This window comes from Eumetopias jubatus, unplaced genomic scaffold (assembly GCF_037043125.1).
Source record: "Eumetopias jubatus isolate StellerSeaLion01/CBP00866 unplaced genomic scaffold, mEumJub1_p1.0 scaffold_10, whole genome shotgun sequence".
Classification (NCBI taxonomy): Eukaryota; Metazoa; Chordata; class Mammalia; order Carnivora; family Otariidae; genus Eumetopias; species Eumetopias jubatus.
In genome coordinates this window covers 88,223,379-88,251,177 of record NW_028274816.1, presented here as the reverse complement: position 1 = coordinate 88,251,177, position 27,799 = coordinate 88,223,379, and positions in this window count along the sequence as shown.

The following is a 27,799-nucleotide window of genomic DNA, read 5'->3' as shown; positions in this document are numbered from 1 at the left end:
AGTCAGCCAAGCAGAGATGGGAGCATGCTCTAGAGGGCGGGCAGGCACGCACAATGACCCAGATGCCAGAGGGAACATGACAGGTCCCAGTTGCTGGGGTGTGCGGTGGGGGGGGAGTGGCAAGCAGGGATTAGGGGACAGTGGGGGGAATAGAGGCCCAGGAGGTAGGCGAGGTAATGGGAAAGCAATAAAGGTTTTAGCAGGTGACAGACCAGATTCGTGCACTGGAAAGATCATTCCGGTGGCAATGTGGAGCCTGGACAGGGGAGGCCAGCCGGGCCACTCTGACAACCACCAGGGAGGGAGGTGGTGGTGATGACAGTGAGGCGGTGGGTAAGCACGGAGAGGACAGAGAGAGGTTTATGAATTCATGACCCCTGGAAGGTGAAGAAGGTAGAACTGATGGCATTTGGCGGCTGGTTGGAAGTGGCCCAAGATGGAGGAGGGGAGAATGTCTCCCGGGCTTCTGGCTTGACCAGCAGCTGCTGGTGCCAACGAGACTGGGAACCCTGGACAAGGTGCCTGCCCGGGGAGGGAGGCAGCAAGTCCACGTGCTCTTGTCCAGCTTGTACTGGCTCTCCAAAACTCACCCTGCACGCCTCTTCCCAGCTCTGTGCTCGGGGTAATGGCCTGAAGTCGGCTATGGTGGGGCACTTACGCCCAGAGCCCACTGTTGACATTCAGCAGCACAGCATGGCCCGTTCCCTCCACTCTACCTTCAAGTGGCAGGAAGGCAGCGGGAAGGTGGACGATGGCTCTGTGCTCAGGAGGGTAAGCTGGGCTAGACAGGGCTTATTTTATTATTATTATTGTTGTTGTTATTGTTATCTGAGATCATGACCTGAGCCAAAATCAAGAGTCAGACGCTCAGCCGACTGAGCCACCCAGGGTGCCCCCCTAACCTTTTTTTTTTTTTAGGGAGACAGAGAAAGAGAGTAGAGATACAGTGTAGTGATGGCAGGAGATGAACCACCTGGGGAGTCGGGGGAGGTTTGGGAAGGAGAGTCTGAGGCTTGAGCCCTAAAGGATCCCAACCTCTGCCAGGGGCCAACTAGCGGACTGTTGGGATGGCTGGCAAAGCCCCACCCCTCCTAACCCTCACCGTGCTTTATCATCATGACTCACCAGGCATGTGCCTTCCAGGGTGAGCTTTCCTTACTCGACCGTAAGCTCCCTGAGGATGGAAACAAGTGTCTAACTCATGGCTCTACCCCCAGTGCCCTGACAGTGCTGGGCAAACAGGAGCTACTCAGTGAATGTTTGGCAAATGAACAAACGAGTGAATGAATAAATGAACAAGTGAATGAATGACACAGAGGTGTGCACCTGTACCCCTCTATGGGTGGCCTGTCTTAGACTCTATGTACCCAGAATCCTATGACTTGACAGAGCGAGGGGCCAGCACAGGCTACTCAGTAAGTCTTCTGGGAGATGCTCAGGATTAAGGAGGATTAAGTGAAGAAAGGCAGGACAAGGGTCCTCGCTGTGTGACCTTGGGCAAACTACCGAATGTCTCTGAGCCTCAGTTTTGTCAATCTATCAGATGCAGATGGTGATGCCTACTTTGCAGGGTGGAGAGAATTAAATAGGATGAGGTGAAAGTCCCCAGCACCTAGTAGGTGCTCAGCTGACACCTGCCCTCCTGCTGTTCTGCACGGCATCACCGTGGGACCGTGCCCTCTGTTTCCCGGGTGCCGGGTCAGCTGGCATTTCGGTGCGCCATCTGGCCCCTCTCGCCATGGCTCCTTTCCTCCACGACCTGCCCGAGCTCTTTTCTGGTCTAGTGCCCTGGTTATTTCTCTATCAAGGTGAGCCAGACTGGCTTAAAAATATGGCTGGTGGAGATGTGGCTAAAGTGACTCAAGCTGAAACTGACACAGCAGGGGACGGGGGAAGGGAGGTGGCAGGCTGAAGGGGTGGGGGGCCAGGGCTGTCCCTGGCCTCCCAGCCACTCTGCTCTAGGGTTAATGGTTCTGTAATTTATTCTGCTGGATGCTGTATTCCCAGGAAAGGGTCCTAACCTTCCACCCTTTGCCCAGCTGGGAAAATAGCTCAATTATTACAAAATGAGGTACTGTCCCATGTGGATGGACCAGCATAAAATGATCAACAGAGTGGGCTGGACAGGAGCTGCCACTTGTCTGGAGAGACGGAGAGGCACAGTGCAGAGAGTGACTGGGCACAGCAACCTCTCCTGGACAGCAATCTCTCCCACCCTCATCCCCATGGTGCCTCCGCCACCTGTCTCTTTTCCTGGGACGTTCGTAGGGCAGGTGGATAGCCAGGGTCTAACCAGGAAAGCAGAAATGACTTGATGTATTAGCACAGAAGGAATCTGCTACAGGCAGCTGGTCACAGATGATGAGCAACCCAGAGAGTAGCAACCCAGGAAAACTCTACCATCCTGGGCTGAAGGGTCCAGGAGAAAAGGGGGGATTATTTGAGCCCACAGCAAATCAGCATGGGCAGCTAGGACAGAGCACTCTGTCCACCAGGAGCTGGAGTCATGAATGAAACACAGCTGCTTTGGGGGATGCCAGTGGAGGCAGAGAGAAGGGCGTACATCCTGGCTTCTCTTCCTTGCACCTGCTATCTCTTGCCCGAGCCTCCCACTGGCCAAACCCAGCCTGAGCCAGCTGACCTGGGAGACTGGGAAACCAGCAAGACAGCCCCCTGTGATACAGGACAGAACAGATACAGGACAGAGGAAGGACCAGAATGGCATAGAAATGGCACAGTCAAGATGGTCGCCTTAAGCCACAGAGCATGCAAGCCAGGGTCTGAGAGATGCTCTCCTGCTTTCCTTTCTGCCCCGTGCCAGGGGCTCATCTGACAACACTGGACAATGCATTTGGCTCCTTCCCAGCTCCCGGTGCCCTGGTGATAAATGCTCTGAAGCTTCCACCCCCAGCCCGCCAGAGACCTTGCCCACCAGGAGCTTAATCTCCCAGACAAAGAACAGAAATGCAGCCTGAGCCAGGGAGACATATAACACATCAAGGGCAGGTACCAGCTGTCTGAGTCCGCCGAGGAGCCTTGCAGCTCCTGCCAGGAACAGAGATGGAGCCGTCTTTGGTTTGCTCCCTTCCTACCATCCCTGGTACGGGGCAGGCGCCTGGAAAGGAAACTCCCAGCTTTTCCAGGCTGTTCTCCACTCTCCGGTCCTGTTACTCCCCACCTAGCCCCACCAGAGCCTTACCTTTATCCCTCCCACCCTTCCTCAACTAGAGTTAAAAAGCTCCAATGCACCACCGATTATGCTGGAAGCTCTGGATGCAATAGGGAGCAAGCCAGGGATGGTCCCTGCCCTCATGGTGCTTGCATGCACAGCCCCGAACCTTCCTTGGTTGCCCCCACGAGGGCAGGAAGAGCTTCAGGAGGTCTGCCCGCCCTGCTGCTTGCCAAACTCCGGTTTCCAGGAAGGAGCTGAGGCCCAGGCATCCCCAGAGCCACCTCCAGGCTTCCCATCTCCCCCAACCCCTTCTAAGTGGGGAGGGGATCAGAGAGGAGAGCAGGTGGGAGGGCGCTAGATTCAGAGGGCTGTGATTGGCTGCCACTAGGCTGACAGATGACCGAGGAGACCAATCGAGGCCGCTGGGCAGCCAGCGTGCCTGCCGGTCCGGTGTCAGAGGCAGCTGCAGCGTGGGTCCTCCCACCCCTCGGCCAGCAACCCCCCCCCCCCCCCCCCCGCCACCAACCAGCCGGTGGGGAGCGCGGCTCTAAATCTCTCTGACATAAAATATCGTGGAAGAGCTGTAGCACAGAGAGATTAAAAAACAATAAAGAGAAAGCGAAACTCTTGACTATAATTACCAGCCTCTAGCCGACAGCAGCAAAAACGTACTAAAATTTTAATAGGAACCACTGCATTTAATTTAACGACACATTTTTTCAATTACCAGAATAATTGTTTTATTCATAAAATGAGTTTCAATAAAGAGGGTAATTTTCCTTTGTTTTTATTATTCATTTGTGCAACATACTTGAGATAGAATTCCCTCATGTTAAGGCAGCTTGGAGAGGACTCAGGACATCTGGGTCATGAGTGAAAATCAGAGGGGGCAAGGGACGCGAAGAGGTGGCCGTCCACCTGGCCGGGCGATGACCTCTCGAGAGCTCTCTGCCAGGGCACCAACTTGTGCCCCCGGAGAACCTTCCAGAAGTGCAATCCTGTTCACTTTGCCAGACTCATCCAACCCCTCCTGCCAGCATCCGGCACCCGCTCGGCTGAGTTCCCCATGGCTACTGGGAAGGGGAGGCTAGAGATGCAGCTCCTTCTGCACCCGTGGAGGGAAGCAGAAGCTTAGATCCTCCAACAAAATCATCCTGCTACACTGTAACACAGCCAAAGCCCAGGGCCACCTGGAGAAGAGATTAAAAGTGGGCGAGACCGCATGCCGAGGACAGCCTGTTGCTACAGAGCTGAGAGCAGGCTTCACGTCCGGACCCCCGGGGCCTCTTGCCCCTGCCCTCCCACCAACCAGCCAGCCGATCATGATGACCAGCCCTTACTGGGTGCCTATCCTCTGTCCCCTGGACTAGCTCGCCCAGCACCCAACAGAGCAGGCAATGTGGTCCCACCCACTTTGGACAGGAGAGGCTGTGGCTCAAACAGATTAAGCAACTTGTCCCAGATCTCGCCAACAGGACACGGGGAACGGGATCTGCACCCAGACAGGCTGCCCGGACCCCAGGCCTCGGAGGATGCAGCCATCGGCAGCATCCAGTGCCATGGGCCGGCCTCGGGGTCCGTTGCTTCTCAGAGAGTCGCCTCGTGTGCACTTCTCACTCTGGCATTGTTTACATTGTTCTCCAAGTTCTCCCCTTGGCCAGCTCTCAGCTCAAGAGCCCTCACCCTGAGCCCTCTGGCTGGCACTCAGAGAGAGAGCCTGTCTGGAGAATAGCTCTACAGGAGAAATTCAGGGCTGTCTGCGTCCTGGGTTCTTGGGAGGGTCCCAGATCCAGCCCTCGGGACTTGATGCCAGCTCCCAGGCCATGACCGATGGCCCCAGCACCTTGCTGCTCCTATGGATGGACGGATGCAGAGGCTGGGAGTGATGGGTCAGAGGGGACCCTGCTCTGGGCACAGAGGTGATGCTGAGCACCGGGCCCACGCTGTGGTGTCTGTTCATCCCGAACTCCGTAAGAGTCAAGAGGGGAGAGACCGGCCACTGGGGCCCAGCGTGGGAACTGAGGCTGCCTTCGGTAGGGAAACTGATAACAGTGCGCACTTTTCCGTGCCAAGGGCTTTATGCATACATTACCTAATTAATCCCCATGGCCACCCTGGAAAGTAGATATTATTATTCTCCTGACAAAGATGAGGAAAATGAGGCCCTAAAAGGTCAAATGAGTCTTGTCCAAGGTCACTGAGCTAGTGAGCAGCCTAGTGGGGATCATCCCCAAGCCTTTGCTGGGTGCACACCCTCCATACCTTGTGGAGCCCCCAAGGAGCTGCCCTCCAAAAAGACAGGATGGCCAGAGGGTGGACAGGAGAGGGCAGAGGGGAGGGCATCAGGCTCACCCCGGAGCCAAAGCACTGGCCACACCACCCATCATACCTACGACCTCCTTCCTGTGCCCCCTGCTTGCCACTCCCCTGCAGGTGCAGCCCCAGCCCTCTGGCTCCTTACAGCACAGGCCTTGACCCAGGGGCATTAATCACCCCCTTCCTGAGCGGTGCAGGTGCAGGGGCATGTCCCGCTCTGGCCTGAAGCCTCCGTTTTCCTTGAACCTTTTAGGAAGTTCCCAATACAGGGAGGCAGGAGTGGTGGCTTCTCAGGATGGCTCCCGGCTCCTACCCCAAGTGCGGTCTAGTCTCCAGAGGCCCTCTTTGCGGGGGAGACCTTTGGTGGTTTCCACATGTCCTCCTGGAACCCTGGCTCCTTCTCAGTGGGGGCACGTCCTCCAGTGGGGGAGGGATGGCAGGACAGACAGTGGGTTCTTAGGAGTACTGGGGCCCTGGACTCACGTGGGGAGGGGTTTTACATCCTTCATGTAGGGCTGGGACCCCTATGCCTCCCTCCAGAGCAGACACACTGCTCCTTACCTCCTCACAGCCTTTGACTCCGGGCCTCCTGCTGTGGGGGCCTCCTGGGGCCTCAGGCTCAGGGGACTTCAAAAATGTCCTGGGAAGGGTGCTTGGGGGGCTCAGTGTGTAGACTCTTGGTTTTGGCTCAGGTCATGATCTCAGGGTCCTGGGATCGAGCCCCCCATCGGGCTCTGCACTCATCGGGGAGTCTGCTTGGGATCTCTCTCCCTCCCCTTCTGGCCCTCTCCCCCTTCCTGCATGCTCTCTCTCTTGCTCTCAAATAAATAAATAAAAATAAAATCTTTAAAAAAAAATGCCCTGAGGACTCACATTCCAGCCTGTGGCTCTCATCAGGCTGATCTTGCTGATGCCCCCTCTCAGGTCTTCTGTTCCTTCCGGGGGGCTCTCCCCATGACCTTGGACGGGACCAAATTGTCCTTGCCCTTGGAAGCTGCATGCTTTTGCAAGATGCTAGGCATGGAGGAACAGTTAATCAATACTCTACACAACAGCAGGGCATGACAACTTCCACGCTGGAATGTGCTGAATTAGGTCCCCCCCACCAGTCATATGTTGAAGCTCTAACCCCCAGCATCTCTGACTATGACCGTATTTGGAGACAGGGCCTTTAAAGCAGCGATTAAGGTTAAATGAGGTCATTGACATGGACCCTGATCCAATATGATCAATGTCATATAAGAAGAGGAGACTGGGACACAGACACGCATGGAGGGAAGGCCGCGTGGAGACATGGGGAGAAGACGGACATCTACACACCAAAGAGAGAGGCCTGGGACAGATCCTTCCCTACTGGCCCCCAGAAGGAACCAACCCTGCTGACACCTTGATCTTCTGAAACTGGGAGAAAATAAATTTCTGCTGATGTTACAGCATCTCTGGCCAACGATTACACACACTTTTGTACCTATCTCTTCCCTTCCTTGGAATTTGTCTTCTTCCTTCTTGGCAAACGTGGCCTCTATACATCCAGTCCTGACTCAAAGCCCACCTTTTCCAGGAAGTCTGCCCTGATTACAGCCACTCTTTCCCGTGTAACTCTGTGGGGCTCTCAGCGTCCTGTTTGTGGGGGATGGATTTACACTTCTTCCTGGGTTGTTCTATACGTGTTACTAAGTCGGTTGGGTGTGGGTTTTAGTACAAGATTGAAGCTGTGAGCTTTCTCCTGCCAGGCCTGTGTCTCTTCCATCTTCAGGAGCCCCTCCATGTGCTTTGAACTCAGCCAGGGGCTCGGCCCCGAGACTTGCTGGGGATCCAGGCTGGGAGGAAAAAGGAATGGGGAGCTTTTCTTGGTTTGTCCCCCAGACAGCGCCAATGCCCTCTCAACCCCGAGTTAACACAAGAGCATTTATTAGGTAGCTGAGTGCCGGCCCTCACCCAGGGGCTGCCGGCACACAGTCTTGCCTCCCAGAAGATCTGCATGCAGCAGGTGACACCGTGGGGACAGAGAGAGTAGAAGTGGCAGCAGCTGGGTCTGCAGACACGAGCCAGGGGGGGTCCCATGGAGGACACCAGTGTAACCTGGCCTTGAAGGGGTGGGACCTGAACTGGGTGAGGGAGGGAGGAAGCCCATCTCGGGGGGGGGGGAGAGCAGCTCCTGCGAAGGTGTGGCACAGGGACACAGGAGGTGCACGTTGGGAGTGGCACGTCAGAACTTGGGCTCCATGCGGCTGGTCCCCTCTGTCTCCTGAGGGTGCTAAAGCCGCCCAGAGGAAGGAGCTCGCCCAAGGGCACTGGGTTTGGCCAGGCCAGTGCCCTGGGCCTCAGAGGGCACTTGGAGGTCACTATTCCAGCCGCTGCCATCAGGTGGGCATGGCTGGGCTCGCTCCAATCTCCACCCCCTCCTCCTCTGCCTAAAGGGGCAAGGAGGCGTGCAAGTGCAAGGAAGAGGGGAGTGGGGCCGCCAGGCGCCAAGATCACATAAGCAGCAGATGTCGGCGGATTAGTGGCTCTGCTTCCCAAAGCTGCCCGAGCCACTTAATATTCTGCAGACAGAACTGCTTCCCGTTCATAAAAAGCAAACACTGAAATGCTGCAGACTCCAAACACCTGGGGAGGGCTGGAGCCTTGCACCTCGCACCTCGGGGAAGGGGGTCCAGCGAATGAGGCATAGGGCAAGGGGAAAGGGGAGCTCAGCCCTCTTGGCGGCCAGAAGCAGCGGGCAGTCCCCACAGGGAGGGAGGCTGTGGAGGTGCCGAGGACCCCGAGCTTCAGAGGCTCCAGGGAAACACCCAGGGCTCTAAGACACGAGGCCGCTGCCCGTGGGACCTGGGCGTGGGGCAGATGGTTGGCAGAGCATTGGCACTCAGCGGACATCCCCTCCAGGAAGTGACGTATTCAGGGACCATTCCTCTCCCTCTTTTTTTATTTTTCAAGTAGGCCCCATGCCCAGCATGGAGCCCAACGCGGGGCTTGAACTCACAACCCTGAGATCAAGACCTGAGCTGAGATCCAGAGTCTTACGCTTAATGACCGAGCCATCTGGGGGTGGGGGGGGTGGGGGTGGGGGAGGCCCCATTCCTCTCCCTCTTAATGACGTCAGACCCTAGGGATAGAGGCACAGTCACTGAGGTGGATCAGCAGAATGAGAAGCGGCAGGTTCTTTCCAAATAAACAGATCAACAGAGCAAAACAGCACAGAGCTTTAGTTAAATAGTACAAATAACGCCAAGAGGCCTGCGAGCTTTCACCATGCTAGCTTTTTTTTTTTTTTTTTAAATAAAGGGAAGCCTTTATTTAAAGGGTACTTGAACTACCAAGACCCCGGAGGGAAGGCTGCTGGTTGGGGTCTTGACCCTCCCCACGATGGGGGTTCCTGACCCCGACTCCAGAAGCTGTGGGTCCTAAGAGATGAGACCAGGCTGGCCTGCCTCCTGCCTCTTCCAGCCTGTGGCCTGGCTCCCGGGACGGGGGTCTCATTTCAAAGGACGGAAAGTCAGCCAAGAAACCAAGGGAGACAGGAAAACACCCGTGGGAAGTTCAGTGCGAGCCGCTCCCCTTCTCTGTGGGGAGACGGAGAAGTCAAAGGCTCAACGGGAATCTCCCACCTGCCCCTGGGGTCTGCACGCGAAGGCCATGCCCAGGACGTACACGTCCCAGTCCAAAGGGGACTCGAGGGGCGTGGCTGGTTGTTTAATCTGTGAGCATCTGACCCACGGTAGCGACATCTTCGAGGTGCAAAGAGGGGCAGAGGCTGGGGAGGCGGAGGCCAAGGCCGACGGGAGACAGAGGGACCCCGGCAAGACAAGAGCATGACCCTGGAGCGCACACACTGAGGACCCTGGGGTGCCTCTGAGGACCAGATGGGGTAACTAACGTATGTAAGGCAGTTGGCACAGTGTCTGGCACAGAGCAAGGAATTGATAAATGGAAAATAATATAATTTAATATGATATAATATAAGGCAACACCATATAACATATTGGGTTATAATGTGCGTTATAGTTCTTCGCGTGGGTTCTCGAGCTTGAGAACGTTCTGCTGACACAGGCGGAGGGGAAGGGGCGGGTGGGAGGAGCTGCAGCTTAGAGCTCAGAGGCCCGTGCCCTGAGCGGGATCGCAGGAAGGTGGCGGGGGGGCAGGTTCCCTGTCCTCTGCCAGCACTGCTCGCACCCCCCTTCCCCTTCCTCCTCTCTATTCTAGAAACCATGCGTTAGCCTAGCTGCTTCCCCACTTGCCACGGGCCTCCCCATGGCCCGGAGGGTGGACTCAGGGGATGGTCAGGTTAAGGTCAGCCTCTCGGCCCTTCTTTCTGTGCACACCTCTCTGTCCTACTAGAGACAGGTGTCCCTAAATGTCTGTGCTCGAGTCATGGTGCCACAAAGACTTTGCCTAGAGGGAACACAAGAGAGGGCAAGACAGCTCAAGCCCTTCAGTCATGGGCCTGATTCCCCCAAAGGCTGGGCACCGCTAACCGTCATGGCCCCTTCACGAGCATTTCCTCTTGGTCTTTCGTCAGCGTGGAGGATGGGGGGGGGGTCCTCGAGGTTGTCACGCAGGGGAGGTGGATCTATGCCCCCAGAGTCCTGCCTTAGCCCTGCTTGAAAGGCAACGTAACACTGAGCACAAGCAGGGGCTCTGGAGCCACGCAGAGCGAGGTTCGAATCCAGCCTGCAGCAAATGGCTCAGACCGAGAACCTCGGTGTCCTCCTCTGTAGGACACAGCCCTTCCTAGTCCCCCTGCCCCAAGGCATGACGATAAACCACACACAGGTGCCCTGAGAATAGCTAATAACCGGAAACAGGCGGGCGCCACTCAACTGGAATGACACAGGCGACAGGGTGGAGGGGGCTGGGTGCCCCTGTGAGGCGTCTGGGCCTCGGGTCCCCCTTTAGCCACTGGAACATGGGGTGTCCCGGAGATGTCGGGACAGCAGCTGTTTCCTGGCCATGTAAATAGAGAAGAACATCCGGCACGGTGATGGGGGACCCTGGGCAGCCACGCGCCCTGCTGACAGGGTGACCATGCGTGGTTACTCTCGGGCACACACGCGCTGCCTTGTGCAGAGCTGCCGCTCACTCCTTCCCTGGCTCTGATTCAGGAACACCCAGGCTCCTCCCCCAGTGGACCGCATCTGGGCCAAAGCTCCCACTTGCCCACGAGGTCTTGTTGCAGGAGCTAGGATACCCTTGGGGGTCAGGAAGCAGGCTGTGTGGGACGGTGACTACGGACTAGGCGGGGCACAGTAGCACGTCAGGCGCTCCTGCCTCCCTGCACTGCCCACAGGTCTGGAAGAGTGGAGACTCCACTGGCCCAGATTTGGGGGGCGGGGGGATCTGGTGAGTGCTCCGCCCCAGACTCCCAGGGCTTGGGCATTTCTAGCCACCCCTGAGACAAAGCCAAGGGAGGGGCTGAGGAACTATTTTGGGTCTGGAAAGAGGGCTGTGGTAGGCATGCAAGGGAGGCAAGAAGGGAACTGGCAGGGCGGGGGCCCTCCTTCTGGCTCCCTCCACCCACAGGAGCCACCCTGCCCGCGGTCAGTCCCCAGTCTGGCCTCAGCATAAATGACGAAGAAGCTGAGAGGCAACTAAGAGGTGGAGAAGAGAGACCAAAACGGGGGCTGGAGTAGGGAGAGGAGAAGTCAAGCCAGGGCCTGGGAGGTCCCCAGAGGGTGAGGTGGCTGCAGAGAAACAGCCAGGGAGACATGGTTCTCTGGGCTGCCATGGAAAAATCAGCTTCCTTCCCCAGGCCGTAATGTGTGGTTGTTGTCATGGGCCCTCGAGGGGCATGTCACAGGGGTCATTTAGGAGCACTCGGGATCATTGTGCCATGGGGACCTTCTTCATGTGTGTAGGGCTCAGGGCCTGCCTCCAATGGCCACAAGGCTGGACTAGGAGCAACTGGCCTGAGAGGTAGGGAGCCAGAAGGCCACCTGGAGTTGGCTGCTTCTGGACTGAGTCTCTGCTCATTAGGGCTCTCTCTTCTAGGGCCGGGATCAGGGTGAAGAAAGTAAGGAAGGGGTGCAACATTTAAGGGAGGGGTGCCAAAAATCTTAGTCATCCAGATAAATAATATTTTAATGCGACATTTCACAAAACACAAATTAACATAAGAAATTCCACAATGAACAAAATAATCAAAATGTTACATAAAGTCGGGCTCCGGCAGGGCCGGGAGTGGGGGAGGCGAGGAGGGGCAGCCGCGCAAGTGCAGGGTCAGATCTCCTCTTCAATGAACATTTCGGTATCTTGTTCATTGTGGAATTGTGGTATTAGTTTGGGTTTTTTTAAAAATATTGCACTGAATAAAATCTTTAAAAAAAAAAAAGGGGGCGCCTGGGTGGCTCAGTTGGTTAAGCGACTGCCTTCGGCTCGGGTCATGATCCTGGAGTCCTGGGATCAAGTCGCACATCAGGCTCCCGGCTCAGCGGGGAGCCTGCTTCTGCCTCTGACCTTCTCCCCTCTCATGCTGTTTCTCTCTCTCTCTCAAATAAATAAAATCTTTAAAAAAAAAATATTGCACTGAAACGTTATTTATCTTGATTCCCAAACTTCTGGGCACCCTTTCCATTTTGCACTTGAGACAGTGGCCTTACTTGCCCCACCCTATTCCCTCCCCTCCCCCCACTCTTGCTCTGTTCTGTTTTCACATCCAATTAGTTCAGTTGTTCTGCCCACACCCCTCCAGGGATCAGGGCAGGCAAAAATATGGGAGAACAACAGATATGCGGACTCGGATGCAACATGAGGCCAGAAGCCTCCAAAGGAGAAACAGAATCAGAGCAGGAGACATCGGCAGGCAGGGGCGAGGGCTGGGGGCAGGTCCCAGGGTCTGTCCAGAGTCCTGGACAAGGACTGGGGAGACAAGGGGTGAGCCTTGGGGACTGGGGCAGTCAGAGACAGTGGTGAGAGGGAGACAGAACCTGAGCACAGAGGACAGAGTAAGAAAGAAGGAAAAATATCACCAAGACATACTAAGCAGGTTACCCCGTGCCGACGGCTGTTGTAAATGGTGTGTCCATGTTCTATATGCCTTAACAGAGGCTCACCCATTTCCTCCTAAAACAGCCCAAGGAGGTGGGTCCACTTACGTTCCCCATTTTACAGATGTGAAAATCAAGGCACACAGAAGCAAGGAGGGCCATAGAGCCCTGTGGAAGCAGAATACCAACTCAGGTGGTCTGACCTGGACCTGAACTCTCTTACCACCCGGGAAGGGAGAAGGGAGGGAGGGTGGGAGGGAGGCCAAGCCCCCATCCTGGTGCTCAGCTCACTGCTGGTGGGTAGGTTTGGGCAGGCGCCCTCCACTCAGGAGACTCCTGACTTTCAGCAAGGCTGGGCTGAGACAAAGCCAGTGCTGGGCAACTTAGCTTTGAGCCAGAAATGTGCTCCCCCGAAGTAACAGGCAAATCTAATTTTTATAAATCACATCACATCATATCTCAAGTATCTTAGGGGAATTTGCAACTTAAAACATTTCTTTTGTGTTCCTTTGTAATTACTCCCTAATACACCTCTCAGTTTCAAATACCATGAGGCACTTTGCATTGAAAGGGTCTATTTTAGGTATTCATTTTTTAGGGGGTGGGGGAGGAGGAGGAGAATAAATAAAATCCAATTCCCTAAATGCCCTAGTTGAGTTTTCTTTTTCCTTCTACAGTCTTACAGTATATCTTTTTCTAAACTTTCTGCAGTTACCCCGTTTCCTCTTTTTCCATAAATCCAGACTTTGAGTTCTTAGATTTGCTTTGATCTGCATTGTCCAATACAGCAGCCTCTAGCCCCAAATAGCTGTTTAAATTTTAACTTAACATAATAAACATGAAATAAAATGAAAAATTCAGTTTCTCAGCTACACCGGTCACACGTGGTTAGTGGCTACCGTGCTGGGCCCTGCAGAAGACAGAGCAGGTCTATGACCAAAGGAAGTTCTACTGGCTTTGAGTGCGAAGTCCATCTGAGTCAGTTTCCACTTACAATGAGGCTCGTCTGCATTCTCTCCGGGCCTGAGCCTCTGGGCTCTATGGTCGTTGTGCACAACTGTTTTAACTTGTGCAATGGATGCACGTGTGACCCACGGGGATGCTGAGTGTCCTCCCTGCCCATGGCCTTAAGATGCCAAACATCTGGGCTTGGGCTTCTGGTAAGGGTGGGGTGGCTGCTCTCTGTCCAACCCCCGCCCCGGCAGATAACAATTATAAAGCCATTGGAGAGGAATTGGAGAAAAACCAGAAGCAGGCAATGCTAGAGGGGATTCAACACTCAGAAGGCAGGAATATCACTCAGGTGAATTTCCCATGTTTATAGGGTTTTGTTTGAGGGCAGGCTCCAGCCTCTGCAAAGTGGGGCAGCTAAACTCGGGAGAGAAAACCCACACTGGCTTACAGAACTACAGTCCAGAGTTTGAAGGGACCAAGGCAACCGGACAATCAGGGTGGGATTATCAGCAAATCAGGAGCCAGAGGGAGGAGGTTCAAAATCTGTATATAAACTCTTTCCAAATCTCAGGCTGACCTTTGAAAGATGCACGTAAGGGCTGCTTTAAGCCCCCCAACACAGGCTGGAGGGGCTGCACAGAGATATCTGCTACTGGTCACCACAGGGGAGGCAAAGGTTGGAGTCTGAGTCCAGCCAAGGTAACTGTTTGTTTGTTTGATATCAGTGCACTTCAGGGTAACATAACAAAATCCAGAGTCTCTACAACATAGCATCCACGATGTCTAGGACATAGCCCCAGACTTCTAGGCACCTGAAGAAAGAGGGAAATGTGACCTCTGCACAAGAGAAAAGAAATCAATACAGACTGTTTTAAAACAACTCTTATAACTGTCCTGAAAGACATAAAGGAAAATACACTTGTAATGAGTGAACAAGCCGGAAATCTCACAGAGAAATAAAAACTATTAAAAAGAACCAAGTAAGAATTCTAGAATTGGAAAATACAGTATCTGATATTAAAAATTCACTGGATAGGCTTAACAGTACCTTGAAGAGAACAGAAGAGAGAGTCAGCAAATGTGAAGACAGACCAATAGAAAATATCCAACCTGAAGAAGAGACAGAAAAAAGACTAACAAAACAAAATGAAACACCCACAGCCTTAGGGACTAAAGGTCTAACATACATATAAACGGAGCCCTAGAAAGAGAGGAGAGAGAATAGGGGTAGAAAAAGTATTTGAAGAAATAAGGGCTGAAAATCTCCCAAATTTGGATAAAGACAAATTGCAAGTTCAGGATGCTGAATGAATCTCAAGTAGGATAAATACAAAGCATTAGAGCCATTAACCCAAAAACTGCAGGAGTGACCATTGCTCCTGCTTTGCCTCAAAAACCAGTGGGCAGCAGGTCCTACCTCTCTGCAGACAACGTGCACATTATATGATATGATAATATCCTGTCTTAAAAGTGCACAAAAAGGGGGCTGAGATACAAAAGCACCTAGCAGGTGCTAAGTGCCTTTGCATACATTTTCTTAATTGACATTCACAGCTACCTCCTTAAGAACCAGGAACTCTTGTCTCCATTTTGTTTTGCTTATTAATTTCTTAATTACTTAAAAAATGGAAATGAATAAGGTTCAGAGATGTTGAGCAACTCACCTAAGATCACACAGTAAGTGGTGGAGCCAGGGTTGGAAGCCCAACTTCAAAGCCCATTCTCTTTCCTTTATATTACTGCTTATTAACTACGGTTGTACACTGGATTCATGGGTGTGTGTGTGTGGGGGGGGGTTGAAAACAACTCCCACCCGAGAATTAAATCAGAATCAAATGGGGATTGGGTACAGGCATTGGAAAATTTTAAAGCCCCTCCAGATGATTGGAAGGTGCAGCATGGGTTGAGAACCCTCATGTACACTAGGCTGCAACCTGGAAAATACCAGAGAAAGAGAAGTGGGTCAGACCTGCTTGCACCACTGGGTGGGCAGTTAGAAGTCTTGGGAAAGGCCCTTGGGACAAAGCTCTAACCCAGACCTGTAAGTCTGTAACCCTCCACCCCTGGTCTTTTCCCCAGATTTCTAGGAGGTGCACAGCTGTCCCCAGCTCTCAGCTCTAGCAGATACGGGGGCAGTAAAAGTGTCCAAAGAAACTCTCTATGGCATGGCCTGAGTTACAGAAAGCTAGAGGAGCAGACACAGGACACTTACTCTGGGTGAAGAATGAGCAGTAAGACCTCAGAACCCTAATTCTTCCAGGCTTTGGCTGAAGAAGGCAGAGCGTCAGACACCTCCATTACTCTCTCTGAGCCCCTCAGGACCAGTCCACAGTCCTGCCTGCACTGGGCGAGGCAGACATGGGGTAAGTGTCCCATGGGTGCAGCCTTGCCACACCCACCTCTCCTCCTGGCCACTGCTCACACCCTGCCTCCCAAACCCAACCCAGCTCAGGACACTGCCCCTACCACCCCAGGCACCCAGCCCTGAATCCATGTGACCCAACCATTGTGAGCCCCTTGCTCTGTTTCCCCAAAGCCCAGTGCAGAGCAGCTGCTCAATAAATAGTCTCTAAATGCATGTAAGTATGAATGAGGCAAGGTCCCATTGCTGTCTGGCTCAGCGTTGTCATCTGACACTAGATTATCCAGAAACACAAAACAAAAACAAGACAGTGAGACTCACTGAGCATCTTATGATGGTGGTGATGGTGGTGATGGGGTTGGTGGTGGTGGTGATGGTGGTGGTGATTGTGGTGATGATGGCTGTGATGATGGTGGTGGTGACTGTGATGGTGGTGGTGATGGTGATAATATAGTGATGGTGATGGTGGTGGTGGTGGTGGTGGTGGCGATTGTGGTGATGATGGCTGTGATGATGGTGGTGGTGATGGTGGTGATGGGGTTGGTGGTGGTGGTGATGGTGGTGGCGATTGTGGTGATGATGGCTGTGATGATGGTGGTGGTGACTGTGATGGTGGTGGTGATGGTGATAATATAGTGATGGTGATGGTGGTGGTGGGGTGGTGGTGGTGATGGTGATGGTGATGGTGAGATGATGGTTGTGATGATGGTGGTGATGATGATGATGGTGGTGGTGGTGGTGATGGTGGTGATGGTGATGATGAGATGACGGTTGTGATGATGGCGGTGGTGATTGTGATGGTGGTGGTGACGGTAGTGATGGTGATGATGGCAGTGGTGGTGGCAATGACGGTGGTGATGGTGATGGTCATGGTGGTGGTGATTATAGTGGTAGTGGTGATGGTGGTGGTGATGATGACGGTGGTGATGATACTGGTGATGGTGGTGACGATGATAACAGTGGTGATGGTGGTGGTGGTGGTGATGATGGTGACAGTGACAGTGGTGATGACGGTAGTGGTGATTGTGATAATGTGGTGGTGGTGATGATGGCGATGGTGATGGTGGTGATGATGGTGGTGGTGATAATTCAATGACGATGGCACTGATGACATGGCAGACACCCAGCACTGAGCACTTACTATATGTGAGGCACTTCAAATACATGACTCATTGCATTCTCAGAACCACCCCACCAAGTGTGCTTTTAGCTTCATTTTATAGATGGGGAAACTGAGGCTCACAGAGGTAATCCTGCTTCCCCCTGAGACCAAAGCCAGGTCTGTCTCTAATGGCAGAGCTCTCAAGAGTAGCCCTATTCTCCTGTCCTCATGTTTCTCAAAACCCCTGCTGGACTGAGTCAAATTCAATCCTAAATGCCCCCTGCCCCCGACCAGGACCAGGCCTCCAGCAGTGTGGGGGAGCCCATGTGCTGTGCCCCCTTTGGGGTTCCTGCTCCCAGCAGCTCCCCACTCTGTGCCAGCTCATGGCCTGGGTGGCAAGGGCGGGTACTGGGAGCCCCAGCGTAGTCCACCTTGGCTGTGCACGCTCAGGTGGCCCACCCAGGCCCATTCCCGGCTTATGGATCTGGGTCTGGGGGGGAAGCACGCAGGAGCCCAGCCCGCAGGGTCCCTCAGGCGCTCCCAACAGCCTGTGTCTAATGACCGCAGAAAGCCATCACAGCTCACTTAACTGTAAACAGCTCTCCACAGCACTCATTAGGGCCTCCGAGGAGCTCAGAGCACACTCCTCTTGGAGCAAGGGGGTGTGTGCGCCAAGCGAGTGCGGGCTGTGCCTTCTTACTGGAAACGCGGCTTCCTGCTGGCCTGCCTTCCAGGAAAGGGGAAACTGGCTGGGGCCTGGCCAGCTGCCCTGCCCTCTCCGACCAGGGTCCCCCACCGCAAGTGGTTCTCTACTCCCTAGGGCAGAACCCCCGCTGTCCCTGTGACAACACTAGCCGGGATTTCCACATTCCGGGCTGGCCTGACATCCTACCAGGAGGACAGCCAGCTGGACAGACTCCCCTGGGGGGTACCCGGCACCCTGGAAACACTGGCTGTCCCTGGATAGACTCCCTTCCTTCTTTGGGGGGAGCATTCTGATCATTGCCGGGAAGAGGTATGTTTCTGGGGCCTAAACTTCAGGCAGGTGAGACTGTGGGTGGTGCTTGGTCCAGATGTTCTGTCTCTTCCAAATCAGAGCTTTCAAACTGTCTTCAACTTGATCCTAATAAAATCCTCTCTGGGCTCCAATAGATAAAACAGAGCAAAGGGCAGACACTTCATCCCAGTTAGGGTGAGGGTGGGGGGCCCAAGGCCTACCTGTGTTGCTGCCCCCTCAATTCCCTCCCTTGCCCCCTCCCACACCTGCCAGGAGGGTGGAGCCTCCTCTGTGAGCTCTGGGTTCCTTGGGAGACTGTTTAATGACCACTGACCTACCCCACGTGCTGTTTTCTCTGCCAGGGGCACCCGAGCCCACTCTTTGTGGCCAACCCCCATCCACCTCCTGACCCTGGGGGCACCCCCTGCAGGAGCACCCCTTCCCCGCCACTCCCTCTCTCTTATCACCCAGTTCTTCTTCTTCTTAGCATACCACGTTCTCCAATCAGAGTTCTATTTGCCCCCTACCTGCTGCCCTACTTTTCTCTGAGCTGCCCAGGGAGGGGTACCATGTCCATTTTGTCATCTTCAGTGTGAGCCTGGTGTGTGCACACAGCAGGTGCTCAGTAAAGGTCTGATGAATGAATGAATGAAGGAATGAATGGTCCAAGCAGACGATGTCTAGCTTGCTTTAAAGTCTTCTGAAGGGGCATCTACATCTTATTGTCAATGACCTTCCCCATTCCCCAATCCTCATGGCCAACATTTCTTCCATCTGCCCCCCGCCCCAAATCTGATTAGCTCCTATCTGTCCCTCACCTTTCAGTTGAGACATTTTCCCCCAGAAAGCTGCCCAGCCCCCTCAAATGTCCCAACATGTTCACACATGACGGCCCCTAGTGGTGTCCTCTCTGGCTTATGAGCCTGTTGGGAGAGGTGTGGCCTCTTTAGCATCCATACCACACATTGCCCAGGTGTCTAATGCAGGTGTGCTGGATGAATGAAAAGACACTGTGGCCCTGCTGCTATGAGGCAGCACCACCTGCTCCGGGCTGATGACCTGGCTGGGATGGCCCTTCTCCATCCTCTGGCTTCCTCCCAGTCAGCCACCCCCTTGACACCTTCCCAGGGCCTGAGCAGAACTCTCCAGAGAATATGTTCTGGGCCAGGAGGGATGAGCAGGACAATGGGAAGTGGGTACAGCAAGTGGCCAGGGCCTCTCTTTATGACGCGACTGTGATACAGCTAAGGAAGGTGACAGAGGAGCCCTTGGGGCATCGTGGGCTGGAGGCCCAACCACCACATTCCTACGTCTCCCCTTCACCAAGAGGGGGGCACTGGTACTGGGTGGCAGCAACCCCAGGGCCAGGGGACGGCAAGTTCCCTGCCTTCCCCAGTGCCCCACAGGTCACTCTGGGTCACCTCCTCCACTCACCTGGATGCCAGGATCCCAAGGCTTGGAGCTGTCTTTGACTCCGATCTTTCCCTCACATCCAAGCCATCAGCTCAGCATCCCACCAGCTCTACCTCCAACATGAACCTAGGATCTGACCATTTCTCGCCACCCTGCCGCAGGCCCCTGGCCTGGACCACAGCCTCCTCACTGGTGTGCCCGATCCCTGCACTCTGTCCCACGTGGCGCCCACAGGGATCAATTTAACACATAAACTGGATCACCCCACTGCCCTGTTTAAAGCCTCCAGTGGCCCCACTCCCATGCAGAATAAAATCCAAAGTCTGCACCACGACCCATAAGGCCCCACAAAGACTGGACAGCTCCTCCCGTGTCCCACTCACACAGGCCGCTCTGGGCCTTTCTGTCCCAGCACATGTCAACCCCAGCCCTTCCTCAGGGCTGAGTATCCTCAACCCCTCTGCCTTCTTCCTCCCTTCATTGGGGTCCCTGTCCAAACGCCAGAGGCCCTCCCAGACCCGCCCCTGTCCAAACGCCAGAGGCCCTCCCAGACCCGCAATGGCAACCTAATGCCATTCCCCACCCCCACTGGCTGGGTCTCGTCCCTTCAGGACACTAAGTCTTCCATCTCCATACTTCCATAGTCTCTGCCCTTCCCTGGGGGATGTGAGCCCCACAGAGACAGGGATTTTGTCTGTACTGTTTCATTCCTACATCCAGAGTGACTACAACAAGCCCCTATACACAGAAGGTGCTCAATAAATACATGCATGAATTATTTTTTGGGTCAATTAACTGATTAATCAATCAGTCCCCCCTGGCCAAATTTGTCTGGAGGGGCACATCTGATCCCAGCCCAGACTACCCCTGCGATCACACACACACACATACACACACACACACACACACACACACACACACACATCCGCCTGCTGATCATTCTCCTCTCTCTTCCTTCACCTCTCCCCTTTGTACCTTCACCCCTTGGAGCCATGGTGGTTATGACCTTCAGTTCTCCTTTCTCTCCCTTTACCAGCAGCACCAGCTCTGGGCAGTCACCTCTGTGTTGGGGGAGGGTGCCCAGGCCCAGCTATCAGCCAGGAGGTCAATGTCCCCCAATGTCCCCACAGTGCTCCTACCTCTCCTTCAGACCCAAGCGATGTGCTAAGTCCCTGCCCTGGCAATGAACCTGTGTGCTGAGCACACCTCCCCCGACTCTCCGCCCGGCTCCAGACACTCCATGAGCACAGCTTGTACCAAAAGATCAGATGCTTCCAGTAATGACCCAAGGAACACTTAACCAAGAGGGCAAGTCCCGACTCTGGAGGAGTACAGCTGTCCAGTGGGAATGCAACAGCACACCCGGAGAAGCAGCTGGACGGGAGGAAATACCACGAGGAGCACAGGTCCCGCACCTGGCAGGCCCCAGCCAGAGGCCTCGGGAAGCGGTCGGTCCTCTCCGCTCAAGGTTTCCGTGGGGGGTTAGCCAATAAACTGCTCCCATGGTCTCTGGTCATCGGCCCTCCCTGAGCTCCTGGAGTGGGAGACCGGGCTCTACCCAGGCTGGGAACCTGGTGGCTTGGCCACTCACCCCGGATGACCCGGGCAAACCACTGATGCTCTCGGGGCTGCAGGCTCTGCCACGCGGAAGGGGCTCATGTCCCTCCCTCTCGTGCTGGCTGCAAAGACCAGAGCAGTGGCTAAGTTCTGACCTGTCCTGGGCCACACGGGTAATTGTGGCAATCAATAGGTCTCCCCTCCTCGTGGACTCTGCACCTGCCCTGGCCACCCCAGGGTGCTCAGAGAAGCCACTCCAAACCAAGTATTCCTTCCATCCATCCAACCATCCATCCATCCATCCATCCATCCATCCATCCATCCATCCATCACTTCCCAGACCCCTGCTGAGGCCAGGCCCTGCGTGAGAGCACGGCAGGCGGCGTGGTGACGTGGGCATGAGCCTGGATGCTGGCGCACGCCCATCTGGGTGAAGCTCTGCCTCCCGCCAGTCTCGCAGCCTGGGGCGAACACATAAGCCATCTGTGCCATGCGACCGTCTTTGCAGAACTGGGCGGCCACCGCATCCATCTCGCGGGGTTGTGCTAAGGATTAGACGAGTTAATGTGTGTAGAGCATTGAGGATTGTGTCTGGCACTTGGTGAGTACTACATGAGTGTTGCCTTTGTAATTATGGAATTAAGGATGAATAGACAAGCTCTGCGCTCAAGGCGCTCGGGCCGGTGTGGGAACCAGAGCGCTCACACCCTGCCGGTTGCCGCAATGCCGGGACGGAAGAAACACGGGAGCAGCCCGGTGCCGTGGTGCTCACGAGGAGGTGGGCTCTGCTCCAAGGGGCTGCAGATGCCCAGAGAGGAGACACACGGTGAAGAATAGTGTGTGCCCACTGTGTGCAGGCACCAAACCGGGGGCCTGGGAGGATGAAAAAGCTTGCACCAAGGACCACAGCAGGGCCAGGCTCTTAGAACCCAACAGCAGCCAAATCCCAAGGCAAAGGGGCCTCCTGGGATGTGTGGGGCAAAGGCTGTGGAAAACGTAGCATCAGAGAGCACGAGGCTGCAGGCCTCTCCTCTTCTCTGGGTAGACAGGAAGCGGGCTGATGTTCCCTGAGGTTCAGGCTCCTTCTCTGCTGGCAGCCCTGGCCAGGCCAGGCCACAGAGGGTTCGATTGGCCCAGGAGACCCTGGGCAGGAAAGGCTCCCAGGGACAGAGGTTCAGGGCTGGGGGTGGGGAGGGGGCTGGTGAGGTCCACCCTGTTTGACCCCCTCCAGGTGGCAGTCTCTGCGCAGGGACCTGGCTTCCCTGGAATGGGTCCGAACCACCCAGGAGGGGTCCACGGCCCTGCAAAGGGGTCAGAACCTTGCTTCTGTCATCTGGAAAGTGTTGGGCTGTTCATAGGAGAGCCCTGCACTGGAATCAGGAGACCCAGGTCCCAGTCTAGGCCCTGGGCCACCCCTCTGGGCCCCAGTTCCTCTGGGTTAAAGGAAGAGAATGGATGTGATCCCCAAAGCCCCTCCCGGCTCTGAGGCCATGGAGGTGCCAGCCGGCACAGGGCTGTGAGCTCCCTGGGACACGTCCCCCTCCTCCCTTCTCCTTTCCTCCTGACTGGGCCACGAGCACCTGCAGGTCCTCCCCACCCCCACCCTCTCCGATAGTCAGTTCTTACAGCCAGTGCCATAAACCCTGTGGCCATTAACTACCTCGCTGGGCTATGGCCAACACCCCTGGGGTACCACTAATGTCACCCCCTTGGCGTCCTGGACTTCTATGCAGTTCTGGGCTTCTGAGTGCAGTGGGGCCCTGGCCCCCTTTCTGCAGGCCCCTCGAGCCCAGCCTGCACTCCCACCTCTTTTCCCATGGCAGGGCATGTGGAGGATGATGCACGAGGAGCAGAGAACACCATCCCCTCTGCTCTCTCCCTCTGGGAAGCAGACACCCGCCCCTCCCCCCGGCCCCAGCAAGGGCCAGCTTAGGAGACAGGACAGCCTGGTTACGGAGCCTTGGAATGACCCGCCCAAGAGTGGCTCCTTGGGGCTGGAATCCAGGTCCAGAGATGCACCGAGGGGCATGAAAGAATAATGTCCCCAAGTGGTTTAGGGCTTTTCAGAGACCTATAAAGTCTGCAGCTGAGTTTATCCAAAAGACTGTTAAATGCCATCTGTCGGCACCAAAGTCCCAGAGCTAGGCCTAGTTTTTCACGTTTTCATTTATCTAACAAACCTGTACAAAAAAACCTGCCACATCCCAGGCACCGGGCTGCCTGCCAGGGATAAAGTAACACAGCCCCTGCCCTCAAGATGCAGGCATTTAGTGGGGGGGGGGGTGCCTGCAGCTGGTGGGCAGACTGAGGGTGGTGGTCCCCACTCTACAGGGCTGTTTCTCAAGAAGCCAGTTACCCCAGTTCTGCATCCGGGCCTCCCCGGGAGAGGGGGGGATGGGGAAGGGTGGTTAGCGTACAGCTGGGCAGCCAACCTGCCTGGGGGCAAATCCTGGCTCCTCTCCTACTCCCCAGGTGACACCGCGTAACTCCTTGATCTTCTTATGCCTCCCTCGACTTCCTCACTTGTAAAGGAGGGATGGGTATCATAGGTGGTCTGCAGACGAACAAATCTGAGGACGTCTACATCCTAATCCCTAGAGCCTGTGAAGACGTCCTGTTACATGGCAAAGATGGAATGAAGGTTGCTAATCAGCTGACAAAATAGGGAGATGACCCTGACTTACCAGGTAGGCCCAGGGTAATTACAGGGGTCTTTAACTGTAGAAGACCCCTGTAAGGGGAACGCAGGCGGCCTCGGGAAAAGGCAAGGGAATGCATTCGAGCCTCGAGCCTCGAGCCCCACCGCCTTCTTGAGTTTAGCCCAGTGAGACCGTTCTGGAGTTTAGACTTCCCAAAAGGTGAGATAACCAATCTGTTGTTTGAAGCCACCACGCTTGTGGTAATTGGCTACAACAGCTACAGGAAAGTGCATCACAGCAGAGCCCACCTCCGAGGTTGGTTGTGCAAATTGAGTGCCTAAGGGCACAGCGCCAATGCATCCCAGGTTTGGCGCCCCAGCTGCCACGGCCCAACCCGCACGGCCACCATCTCTCGCCTGGCTCCCTCCAGGATGTCTTTCTTGGCCCCACGTTTTCTTGCAACCTTTGCAGTCGGTGAAGGTTAATTCTGTGTCCCTGACTGCGCCACGGGCTGCCCAGATGAAAGACTAAATCTTGGTGTGTCTGGGAGGGTGTTTCCAGATCAGATCAGCGTTTGAATCCCCGTGTGGGCAGGTGTCCTCTCCCACCTGCTGAGGGCAAGAGTAGAACAAAAGGCAGAGCGAGGAGGAATTTGCCCCTCGCTGCCCCCCTTTCTTCCTGCCTGCCTGTTGGAGGAGGGACATTGGTCTTTGTCCTTTTGCATGTGTACCTACAGATAGAGATCTGTTGGCTCTGTTCTCCTGGAGAATCCAGACTAAAACACTGTCCATTGTCCTCCACACGGGCAAACATTGCAATGAGTTTCCCAAGATCAAATCCTACCACGTTCCCAGAACAGAGACCTTGGTCCTTACGGGGTCTGCGGGTCGGGACCCTGCAGCTCTGCAACCTCACCAGGCGTCACTGCTGGAATCTTCTCCAGTGGCCCTGGGCAGTGCCCAACATGCTCTCACTGGGGCTTCCCAGATGATGGCCCCTGTCTGGAAAGTCTCCCCCTTCGCTCTTGAGACCGAATACCTTTCAGCCATCACTTAGATGTGAACCCAAACAGGATTTCCTCAGGGAAGCCACTCAGGGCTGAACCGTGTGTCCCCAACAACCATCCTCCCCCAGCCCCAGGATTTGGATGTTGAAGTCTGAACCCCCAGGACTTCAGCACATGGCTGCATTTGGTGACAGGGTCTTGGCAGAGGTAATTAAGGTAAAATGAGATTATCAGGGTGGGCTCTAACCCAATACGACTGGTGTCCTCATGAGGAGAGATTAGGACACAGATGCGCATGGGGGAAGACCATGTGAAGCACAGACGGGAGGCAGGTGGCAACTACAAGCCAAGCACAGGGGTCTCGGAAGAAGCCAACCCCGCCGACACCTTGGCCTCGGACTTCCGGCCCTCCGAACCGTGCGACAATCCATGTGTGTGGTTAAGCCGCCCTGCGCGTGGCATGGGGACAGCAGCCTAAGCACAGAGATCGAGCAGCCCTCCCCCTCCCTGACCCCCGGCTCCCCCCCCCCCCGGGCTCTTCCTATCACCCTCCAGCCCCACCCCGTCCTTCTCCCTCTTGGTGGATACAGATTTGTCCTCGCACGGTCCTCTTGGCCAGACCGCTAAGCCCCATTTTCTTCCACCACCCCTCCTAGGACAGGGTTTGTCCTCTGTGCTGAAACCTGTCACCCCCACTCCCGGGGGTCGGTGTCCCTCAGCACCCTGTACTCCATCCCGAGCAAGGTGTCACAGGCTGTCCCCTCCCTCGTAGGGCCAGTCTTCTGGACCACAGCTGTACTCACTTTTCTGCAAGGCTCACACGGGACCAGGGCCGGCTCTCGGGGCCAAGACCTGGAGTCACACGAGGCCCCGCACGCAGTCTGAAGCTCTGCTATCACTGTCCTGAAATGCTCAGTAATGTCACGTTCGAACTTGCGCCTTGTAAGGGAAGAGCGTTGGGACAACGGCCCCACACAAGAGAGCAGAGGAGGTATGCAGAAGAAAGGAAAAGCTTGGGATTTTAGTAACTGGAATGGCACTTTTTTGCCTGCTTTTCAAACAAGGGCCCCCGTTTTCATTTTGCGCTGGGACTTGCAAATTATGTAGCCAGGCACCAAGTCATTTCCCCCAACACTCCTGGAAAGGTAAGGCTCTCCCTCATTGGTTTCTTGAGCCTCCCAGGGTGGGGGGGGAGGGGGGCAGGGGGCACAACATCCACTCCTGCACCCCTATACCACTTTAGCTCTGGGAGAAACCTACTTTCTGCTCCGAAGCCCCCCCGAACCCCAGCTCAGATAGCACCCCTCCTATGTGTTCCTCTGATGGCTGACGGAAATGGTGAACAGGCAGAGCCAAGGACAGTGGCCCCCGCCACCATGCTGGACCTCGCTCTCTCCAGATGCACATCGGTGATCGGCCACCGCCCCCCCCGCCCCGCCATCCTCGGAGAAGCATCCACCTGCACCACTCCCAGAATTCCAGCCTTGCTGGGGGCCTCAAGGAATGTGCCCCTCCTCGTCTCCCACGGGAAAAACGCCTTTCCAGCCCATCCCCAGCCTGACTCAGGATCCTGCAGACAGGCCAGTCCCCTCTTGAGTGCAGTGGGATTGGGTGGGGCCTGGCCTGAGCAGATTGGGTTATTTGGGGTACTGCCTGGCCCACACTGGGTGGAGGGTTCAGTGCAGGAACCCTAACTTAGGGCTCCGATGGGTTGAGCCCCTCTTTTGCACCCCACATCAGGCCAAACCCCAGCAGTGTCTGATCTCTGCGGCGGGGGGGGGGGGGGGGCAGAGAAAACACAAGGTGGAGAGCAGGGCACACAGGCACGTCTGGAGGCATGCACCATGCAGGCGCAGGCGTTTTGCCTTTTTTTCTCATGCTGGCAACAGCTGGTGCTGTATCTCAGAGCCTGTGGCTGTGACAATTATCAAAATGTTTACTATGTGTCACTATTAATAATGCAGAAGCCCCACCAGCCTCCTATCCAGAAGCAGAGAGCATGACAACCCAGGGGCTGGAAAAGGTCTTGACTGCCCCTGCCAGGGCCTGGGCCCTGCTCACCTGCCCATTCACCTGTGACCTTGCCTGGTGGCCTCGGTGGAGGGACAGGCTCTGCACACACCCCCTTGACTGGGCATCTACCTACTCCTCTAACTCGGGTGGGCCCTCCAGGCCAGAGAGAGTTCCCTCTCCTCCTGGGTGCTTCTGTCATCCTTCAGATATAGGCTCTAGAGCCATCCACCTAGGAAGCTTCTAGAAGATTCCATTCCCTCCATAGCACTGCACTCTCATCTTTATGTATAGAAGTTGCGGGGGGGCATCGGGGTGAAGGCTTGTGTATCATCAGCCTACTCGCCTTCTGAGCTCCTTGGGGCTGAGACATTCTCTTCTCCATCAGCGTCTTTTCAGTCCCTCAAACACAGCAAGCTCCCTCCCACCTGCCCCAGGACCTTGACACATGCTATCTCCTCTTCCAGGACACTCACCCCGCACCTCTTTGCCTAATAACTCCTATACAACCTTTAGGGATCAGTGACAGTAGTCACTTAATAAACATTCCTGGGAAGAATGAGCGGATGTCCCAGGAGCAGCTCTGATGCACGTAGACTTCACCTTGTACAGCAGCAGTGACCCATCTCCCCCTACTCAAGCAGGCACTTCGGCTGCTGGTACACTGGGCTCTGACATGGGGATGGAGTGACCCTTTCTTCTGGAACAGTCCCTGCATCCCGGTACCACATCCCATCCCCGTTCTAAGACACGCTCAGCCCCCCAAAGCAGAGGAGGGAGGGATCTGAACAGCTGCCCCCACCCAGCAGGTTGCTGTCCCCCCAGACCTTGAAGTCTGGGAGGAAAAGTTAGATGGGCCACCCTGTGTGGTGTGTCCTGGCTGTGGGGAGAGTCCCCGACCCTGGAACCTGCTCACAAACAAGTGAGTTCCTGGGCTTGCATAGATGCCACCCAGAAGGATCTGCCCATTCAGTCCAGTGGGACTCCCACCTCCAGGCTGGTGTGGGAGGGGGCACCCCCAGCTGCACCCCAAGCATGCAAAGCCCTTATTTCCCAGCTGTGTACTGCACATGGGCCAACCTGGAGAACTGGCAGTCAGGCATGAGGACCCAGCCTCAGACTTCTTCCAGCTCCAGGACAGGACGGTGGGGGTGCTCGGGGTGTGGGCAGGAGTGGGGGTCAGGATGGGCTGCCCAGGCCTAGGGAGGTAGGAGCCGCCTCAAGTAGCCATACTCAGTGTCATCTTTCCCAAACAAGTTGTCATCTTCAGGAGAAAAAGGGCACCACT